Source organism: Notechis scutatus, chromosome 1, assembly GCF_049901735.1.
Source record: "Notechis scutatus isolate UNSWTSFEM ecotype Mainland chromosome 1, rNotScu1.2, whole genome shotgun sequence".
Taxonomy (NCBI): Eukaryota; Metazoa; Chordata; class Lepidosauria; order Squamata; family Elapidae; genus Notechis; species Notechis scutatus.
In genome coordinates, this window is record NC_142009.1 from 52,589,520 (window position 1) to 52,599,301 (window position 9,782).

Below are 9,782 nucleotides of genomic sequence, written 5' to 3' on the forward strand. Positions count from 1 at the left end.
GTTTGGAGACCTCTGCTCTTTACAGTAACATGCCAAGATTTTTGGGATCTGCTTCATACCTATGTAACTCAGGGAAATAAGAACTGCGTCAACATAAAGGGAAACCATAAGCTAGTTTGAGATATGGATGGGTATCAACTCTTTGGGTAATTTTAGTTAGAGAATTAATGAATACATTAAAGAACTATTTTGAAGACAGCAAAGTCCACATTATCCAAAGCAGGCCTCTACATTAAGATTGAACAACCGCCTCTCAACGGTGGGGGGGGGGGGACACAACACCATCTGCCTTCTGTTTACAACACAGTCCTTTCAGCAGTTCCAAGAAGATTTCATACCTATTTGCATAGATGACCCTGTGGGCACAGATAAACCTCTAAGTGGCCTCAATGACTCTTGAATGTGGATTTTGTCTTCAAAAGAGTGACCTTTGTGTTTCAAATGCAGGTAGACTGCTGAATCTTATCCTGATGGGTTTGTTCTCCTATGTTGTGATATGAATTTGTGAAGTGGTTGTTTTGTTTGTCCAATGTACAGATCTGCACGTTTCACTACATTGTACTGCATATACCACATTGCTCAGTTTGTGTCTGGGTGTTTTATCTTTGGGATGGACACAGTCCTTTCAGCAGTTCCAAGAAGATTCCATGCCCATGTACACCATTAAGGTGACCCTGAGGACACAGATAAACCTCCAAGTGGCCTCAACAATTCTCAGAAAGAATGCTAATGATCAGAGGATTGCAAAGAATATAAATTCTCCCATTCCCACCAGGCATTCAGAACTGAAGCAGTTTCTTGGATGAGAAATGAAACGTCTTCAAGCAAAAACAAAGAAGTCCAGTTGCCTTTAGAAAAAGCACCTTTAGGATAGATGGTTAGATAGTGTCATTGACACATTTTGGGCAGACTCAGTGAGATAGTAGAGGACAAGGGGGCCTGGCATGCTATAGTCCATTGGTTGCAAAGAATTGGACAGGACTTAGTGACTGAACAAAAACAGCACTAAACAATGGTCTATAGTAGATGTAGACAATTGCTTATATCTACTATAGATATAGACATGCTATATCTATAGTAGATATAGTGGAATGCTGTTTTCTTGAGATCAATTTTTTCTTCATCTTCCACCTAGGTATGGAATTGTATAAATGCCATATAAGTTTCTAACAATGTTCAAATATTAGGTTAATTGAATTATAATTAGCTGTATCTTATACTTTACCTTCCCTTACTCTATCTATCTATCTATCTATCTATCTATCTATCTATCTATCTATCTATCTATCTATCTATCTATCTATCTATCTAATTCATTCTCAGTGTTTTATTTTCTTTATCTATTTATTTGGCAAATTTATATAGCCGCCCATCTCTCATACATGACTCCAAGCAGCATACAAAATTAAAAACACAAAAACAATACAAAATATTTGTTGAAGCCAATCTGATCTCAGGAAAATGATGTTCCAAAGGCAGATGCCATGTGAGAAAAGGTTCTCGTCCTGGATCCCATCAGATGACATTATTTTGTAAAAGAGACCCAAACATACCCTCCTGCTGGACCTGATGGAATGGGTAGATATGATTGAGGAGGAAATCCTTGAAATAACTGATGCCACATGCTAGGCCCTTCTCCCCCTTTTATATACTGGTAGAAAGACAATAATTGCTACCTTCCCCCACCCCACCTGTTCTCTGGGATTGTTATCTGTATGAATTGGTCTTTATCCTCCTTACTAAACACATCTAAGCAAATGAACCAGTGATAAAGAAATATGTCACAGATCATAACTTAGAAAAATAGCAATGAATCCCTTATAAAAGATATTCAGATGCTGTGATGTGTGTCTATCTACAAAAATCACAATAATGCAGACAATGATTTTCTCTCTGGTACTCTATGAAAATGAAATTTGGACCATGAAGCAAAAGGATGGAAAGAATGCTGATAAGAAGTTCTATTATTCGGCCACTAAGAGTAGCACCACTTTGTGGCATAAGATCTTTATGGGACAATGAGGTCATGGGAGATACCATCCTATTTTAACAGTGACTTTGAAAAGGAAAAGAAAAACACATATCAATCAGTATGTTACTAATGTTATTTACTGTTGTCTTAAAAAACCTAAATAGGAAAAGATTAAAAGACAAGTGGTTAATTTTCCTAATTACCAACCTGGGCATTTACATTCAGTAAATAATCATGCTATTAAATTACTTATAACAAGGGTTAAATTTGTCATATTTTTCTGAGGTCTGTAAAATATGTATAAATTTCCTGATTGGTTTTTGATACAAACATTTCCAGTGAGAATACATTTTTATCTGAGATGTTGACAGGCTGGTTTTGGCTCATTTTCTAATTTGTGGACAGCATTCAACTGAAGTTTTCAGCAGGGAGATGACAACAGACATTTCTATTTTGAATAAATAGGCTCAAAAGCATCTACATAATGACCTTGTAATAATATATGGAGTAGATTGGAGAAACATTCCTATTCTGGAGGTGCAAAAACTCTATTTTAGAGCACAGATATAGTCAATTTAGGATTTGCTCTGTATTTGTGTTATACAGAATCAAATATCAGAAATAGTTCTTCGAGAGCTCTTTTAAGTCTCAGGAATTTACTGCTAGGTAAAGATGTATAGGATTACAGCCTGAGATCCTAATTACAAAAACAGTGGGCCATTTGAATCTCTTGTATCTTTATAGAAAATAATAGCAGGTCCCCCATTTTAGACAAAGTACTTTTTTTAAACACAAGTTTTCAGCTGTTACTTGTTGTCTCTGCTTATGGTATCTTTTGCCAATTTTAGAAACACCGTCACAAGTTTTACAATTTCCAGTTATTCACCCAATTACACAATCATATCTGCCACTAAGATATAATTCACAAAATACAACTGAAAAAAATAAACCAAACAGAGTATTATATATCCAGTCATTTACATTTTTCTAATTTAGGATTGATTCATCCACAGTATTTTTCTACAATTATCACTGATTGGTTATTAATATGAACCTATTAGAATTAGTCTAAGCTATAGGCCAGAACTTTCTAGCTTTTAAGTTTTTGGTTAATTGTTTTAATTGACTCATTTGAGTTTGATTTCACTGTTTTATGTTATGTACCGTATTAACAGTGCCTATTTAAATTGAAATAACTAAGTCATAGATGAGAAAATCTGGCCAATGCCAGATTTGTGTTCTGCATTGTCAGTGATACATATTTAACTGACATTTGTGTTATTATTGGCTAGAAGCATTCCATGTATTCTCCTTCACCTTACAATATATATTAGATACTCATCTTGATCTTTTCCAGTCACTACATATTATCTGCCGAATCATTATTTGAATTTATAAAATTGTTTTCTAGAAATCTTAACACTTTTAAAGCACAGCAGAGCCTATGACAACACTAAAAATGGCATACAGTTTGCCCTCTAAGAGTGCTTACCAACTCCTATGAATCTTATTCTGCAATGAATATACAGGTATAGAGAAGCATCTCTCAATTCACATGGTATGATAACAAGACTCAAGAGGCTTGCCTGGGAGCACAGTGTGAATGAACTGTGCAGCCTAAAACTGCTTTAAAATCCACTACAAAATCTAGGATTCCAATGTCATCCAATGTCTTGTGTGAGAAAAGACAGAGTGATACGGAATTAAATTGAGCTCAGCAGATAAATCAATTCTGTAAGTTTATTTATCCTGCCATGTTATAACTTGTTTTAACTATAATTTCTAGAATAAGCCACAATGGTAGTTTAGACCCATCTCACTAAACCAAAATCAAGTAGAAAACTTCACAGCTTACCATGATTTGGTAACTCAGTCAATGCATAAACTATTACTTCAAAGCAAAAAATCAAGTTTTGCATTTCATACTATCCTTATTTTTAAAAATGCTTGAATTTCTGGTTACAAATGTTGGATTAAGCAGATGTTTGAAATGATTCAAGAAACTTTGTAATGTGTTTAATTTCTTCTCAGGATAAAATTTAAAGCTGGAAATGTTACTATTTTTAAAAAGTTTATAATTTGAGCTGATCTCTAAAACTTAATAGTTGAGATAAATATGTTTTTGGTTAACTTAGATGGCTTACTCTGTTCTACATATCTATATTAATTTTAGAACAAGACAAAAATATGCAATTGAATACATAAATCACAACAATGCTTACATAAACTATTGTGTTATGTGAATCAAGATAATAGGAAGCATTTGGGAGTAGGAGCTGACCAATAATTACTGTATGGTAAAAAGTATACAATGTATTTTTCTTCCCTCTTAGGAGACATTTTTGAAGGATCAATTCATACTGATGCAGGTAAAATGAATTATAATTTCACACCTTTTGTCACCTGTAGAAATATAATGAAAAGTCATTCTGTAATTACAAAGGATGGAGAAGTTATCAAGCAATAAAATATGGAATTAGGGCAAACTACTAGCCTGAGGATATAGTTTGTATAAAAGGTTATTCATATGTTGTTGTTAAAAAAATCTTTTTTTATAAAGCATGGAATGCCACAGGAGAAATTAGGTCCTGTTAAAAGCCATGTTTTTCCTGCACTTTCATAATGCTTATGTTTAAAGAATGGAAGAGCGGAAGTACAGTCAGGTGGAACGGTTAGTGACCAGATTGATCATGGGAACAAATCTGCCGGTAGTAACCTTGTTTAATGATATGTTGCTGGGCTCAGCACCTTCCTGAGGCTGTGATTCTTCACTGGCTGGGCCCGCATGATGGATCACGGTAGGAGTCTGATGGTGCAATCACTCACTGGTGGCCACCGACACCTGCACCAGTCTGACACCCATCCCCTCTGGATGTGTCAGCTGGCGTGATCAGCCTTTTGGGATATGCAGCCATTCCACCAAGGAGCACATGGAAGTTCCTTTATGTACTTTGGAGGAGAATAATTCCTTTTGCATTAGTTTATTAGAGGCAATGATTTAATTAGCCCAGACACTATCTGCAATTCAGCAAGCTTAAAAAATGATAAATGGATTCACAGAAGGAAAGGTATTACAAATATGTACCCAAAAATATAGCAGCAGTTTCCTATGAAAGCATCATTGCAAAGCCTGTGTAGTTATATACATTTCATTTGCTTTCTGTAACATATATAGAAATAGTAGAGATCCATCTCAAAGGCAAAATGTATTTCAAAAGGTATGCCATCAGGGGCACTACAATGTATGTAATAAATTTTAAAACAATTAAGACAGGCAACTAATCATACATGCATAATACTAAATTCTCAGTGATGTGTGACATCAAATGAATCTAGGATATAATAATTATGAATAACCTGGTTGGAAAATGTAGTTTCTATCATAATTGGTGCTTTGGAAAATGACTTTAGACTGAATCAGGGACTGCTTGCTTTGAATTGAGGCTCAATACTAGGCAAGGTCCAGAGCACCCACTGGGTAATGTGAGAATAAAACAAATGGCTTCAATTTTCTTTTTTCATCAAAATAGGAAAAGTTTGAGAAAAACATTATACATTACTGAGAAGATGAGATCTACTTATATAAATCAGTGCAAGAACTGTAAACTTAGGCTTCTTTAATTTGGAATTTTCTAGAGATGTACCTATAAGCTATGTTCCTTTAATTGTACGGTTGCACCAGCCTGTGTATAAGAATGTACATTTATCCATATGAAATGCAGTCTTTGATAAGCAATATAAATGAATGCAACGGGAATGTATTCTTAGCAACTGTGGAAAAACAAGGAAGGGATGAGTAGTGATTGAATATGGTTTGAAAGAATAACTAGTATGGAACAAGTACTGTATATTGAGATGATCTGATCATATAAAGCAAATGAATGAGGATCAAATTGCAAAAAAAAAATACATGAAGGAAGAGTGAATGGGTAAAGACAAATGGGAAGATCAAGAAATTGTTGGATAAAGATAAAAAAAGGTGAAGCAGCTAAAGAACATACAAAAATATATATATTCAGATGCATATAGATACTGTGGAAGCAAGGATGGCTTGGAAAAACAGAAAGATATGACATAGTAAATGAAGTTGCTGTAAACAATTTTTAAAATCATATTTCCTTTTTTCTTACATGGTACCTTTAATTTATTTGATTGAATATTTCTCATTCTGCATTCCTAGATACATTTTTCTCTATTTTAAATTACATTTTTAAAATGCATTGTGTAAGTGCACGTACATCAGTGTTTTATACTAATGTGAAAGTAAGGTTGTGCAAATTTGCAACAAATGTGATTGGGTATTATTGAATATACTCTATTTTTCATTGTTTAGTAGCATGCAGCTGTTTAGACAATGAAAATATTTTTGCAGCTGTAGCATCTGGCTGCTTGGCAGATTCACTCAGTGGATGTATTGGCAGCTTTAGTTGTATCTATGTTTATGAATGCAATAGGCTGCCAATCTAAATTTCCAATGGTTTTCATATTTCCTTAGACTGTATTTATATTTATGTGTACAAAAGCTTGTGAATAAAGAATCTTTTGTTTATGCATGAGCCTACAGAAACTACTCTCTTCTCTAACACATAAATCTCTCTTTTTCATTCATTGTAAGCATAATTCACTAATATAATAAACATTCTTTCATATGTGTATATTTGATAATTTCTGCTTCCTTTGTGTTTTAAAAATACGACAGAAGATTCACTGAAATTTTATGGTTATAACTGTTTAGAATGAATGTGTAACTGTCTTAATTTTTAAAAAAAGAAACAGAAATTCCTCCTGAACAAGTCTATGGAAATGAACTAGGTTTGTTCAAGTACAATAGTTTCCTCCCAACATTTGAATGGGATTAGCATTAAAAAGCTTCCTGGTGAATTATGAAGCCTGTTTTTTGTTCCATCTTATTATTTAAACAGAATGGAAAGAGTTGTTTAAGAAAAAAAAATATTTGACCTGGACTCATTCAGACAAAGTTGCATATCAAGAAGAAAACTTTTTTTAGGATAAATTGCAAGGAGATATTCTGGAATTCTGGAGCTCCAACTTCTATTCAAATTCATCCATGCTACAATTCATGATCTCCCCCTTTCTTTCTCTTTTCGGAACTTCTATATCAAGAAAAAAAGACTCCAGTAACAAACCTTTTCTGAAATGGTGGTTTCCCAATATGATGCAGTCTAAAAGTGCTGTGAATACCACAGTTCCAAGTCAGTATGAGTGGGGCACCAGCTATTGTTTCACAGTTTCAAAACAGTCTGTGATGGCCAGCAACCAAATTAAGCACTCATGCTGTACAAAATGTTTGCTGCAATTTCAAAGAAAAAGCTTTCAATTTTTTTTCCTGAGCATAAGAATATTATGCTTAATTGTTCTCTAGATTTTAAAATAAAATATGAATACTGTAGCTATAGCATTTTTATGCTCAAGAGTCTATTTGTCTACAATAAACATGGAACAAGGAGCCAAGTTCAGCTTAGAGAAAATTTGTATTTTTTTTTAAAAAAGTAGCATTTTATCCTTTGAAGAAATCCTTTCTCATATAGAAATTGCCTCCATTGAATATAAATCTGAATCTGTTTTATCATGATCTCTGTGTATCAATGTCTTGCTAATTTTAGTAACTTATAACATATTCTTCACTTATGTTTTCCAATATATTTTGAACTTTCTGATATAATTCACTGAAGACCCCCTAACACTCCATTAAACAAAACTGCCAACTTTAAAAGTTGTAATCCCTTTACATAAATTACACTGCCTTTGGCCATTTCAAAAGGAAATGAACAAACGGAAAGACACTACAGTTGCACTGAACACTGGTGAGTAGTTGTCAACTCTGGTCTTACATCAATTAGACAGGATTCTGAATGATCACAGATAATAAAATCTAAACTCCCATGCCCAGCTGGATAAAACTTCCGTTAAAGATTCCTGCTGCATAAATTAACATATATCCTAAAGCAATAACAGTTCTTGACATAATTTAGTGATCAATGGGAACAGATTTTCAATAGATTTCCCATTTGCAACCAAGAACAATGGTCACTAGACATATGTATCTAGTGTGTGCTTGTGTGGATGTTTTCATTTTCCATAATATCCTGCAATAGCTTATTTTAACTACTGGTAGTTATTCTCATCTTCCCCCTCAGCAAAATAACTAATAGAGTTTATGTGAAAACTGATTTAACAATTTAAACTATAATAAACCACAAAATTTTCCTCATATAAAATATAACGAACAGCAAAACAACAAAGATTTGAACAGAAACAAGTTCCAATGAAAACAATAAGTGTGTCAGACTAACCAAAAATAATCCTTTTATCAACTACCTTAAACATCCAAAAAGGGAAGCAGAGCAAGAGTGATTTCTGCTTCTAATTGGATTCGCTGTGTGGTATTTAATATTTTCTTGAAATACAAAACCAAAAAGGTGAAACAAAACATCCTATTAATTAAATGAAACTAACTTTACCTCTACTTTAAGTAATCATTCTAACACGCCTGATTTAATCAGCTCCTTGGTAGTTGGATTATTACAAGCCAGCCAGACCTAGAAGCTATGTTTAACTTTTAGGAAATATGACCTTTGGTTGCACATGGAGAACAAAAACTTCCAAGCCTCACTGAATAGCCAGTCTTAGCAAGTTTCTATCTTTTTTTTCTCCTCCCTACAGGTAGTATGACATAGTGCTGGAATGACAGGGCCCCATCTGAACCATGCCCAGCTCCCCAGTCTACACAACCCCACTCTATCAATCATGGCAGGATAATGCATACAGGCTGCACCTGTGACAGGAAATGATTGAGTGTTGAGCACAGGGCCTGGCTCGCCTCTCGCTTTGTGCTTTTGTATTTCTCCAGGGCCACTTTGAGAATGTTCAGAATTTAGAGCAGGGGGTAGGAAGGAACCACAAACTCAATGCATTTTATTTAAATTCCTTTTGATTAGTCGACAGCTTTCCTAGGGAACGACTTGCAGGCTAACAAGCACCAAGACTTGGTCAAAGTGCTGCCATGCTTCAGGAAGTAATTGTATTAAAGCGCAAGCAATTTATTAGAGATGTAGCAAATGAAAAATGCAGGTTGCTGCCACTCTATTTTATTTCTCTTATCAAAACGAGAAATTTCTATTGAATAGAGGCATAGAAATCATCAACGGCCCACTTTTTGGATAGAAATAAAATACGAAAAATATAAAGTTATTAGTCAACTCCATAAAAAATAAAAACAAAACAGCAACAAAATAACATAGAGAAAATATTTTTTCTGCCTTTTTTAATATGGATAATTTTAATGTTCCCAATTTTGGGGAAATGAGTATCTTAAAAGGCAATTGTAATTTCAACGCTGGTTTTTAAATTTCTATTTCTTTTTAAAAAGTGTGCATGTATAATTTTATATACACAGATTGATCATATATAAATGTTACTTCTGTTTGTAAATCAAATTCTGAAAATTGTTCAAAGTAATAGATTTTAAATATGCACATTTAAGGTAAGTTAGGCAGATGATCTTGATAAAAAAATTAAATTACCTGGAAAATCCTTGGAAAATTATGAGAAACAGACATATTTTAGATTCAAATGCTTGTTTAACAACCAAATTTGTAACCACTAATGCCGTTTTCTATTGAAGATATATTGACCTATACATTCTCTCTCAAATAAGACATTTTTAATAAATAAACCTCGTTCTTAATTGCTCATGAAAATTTCTAGAATGCTGTGCTCATTTTTCAGGGATCTTGAAAGCTTGTATTACTTCATTGTTAAAAATGCTTGCCAAATAGTTTCATGAATC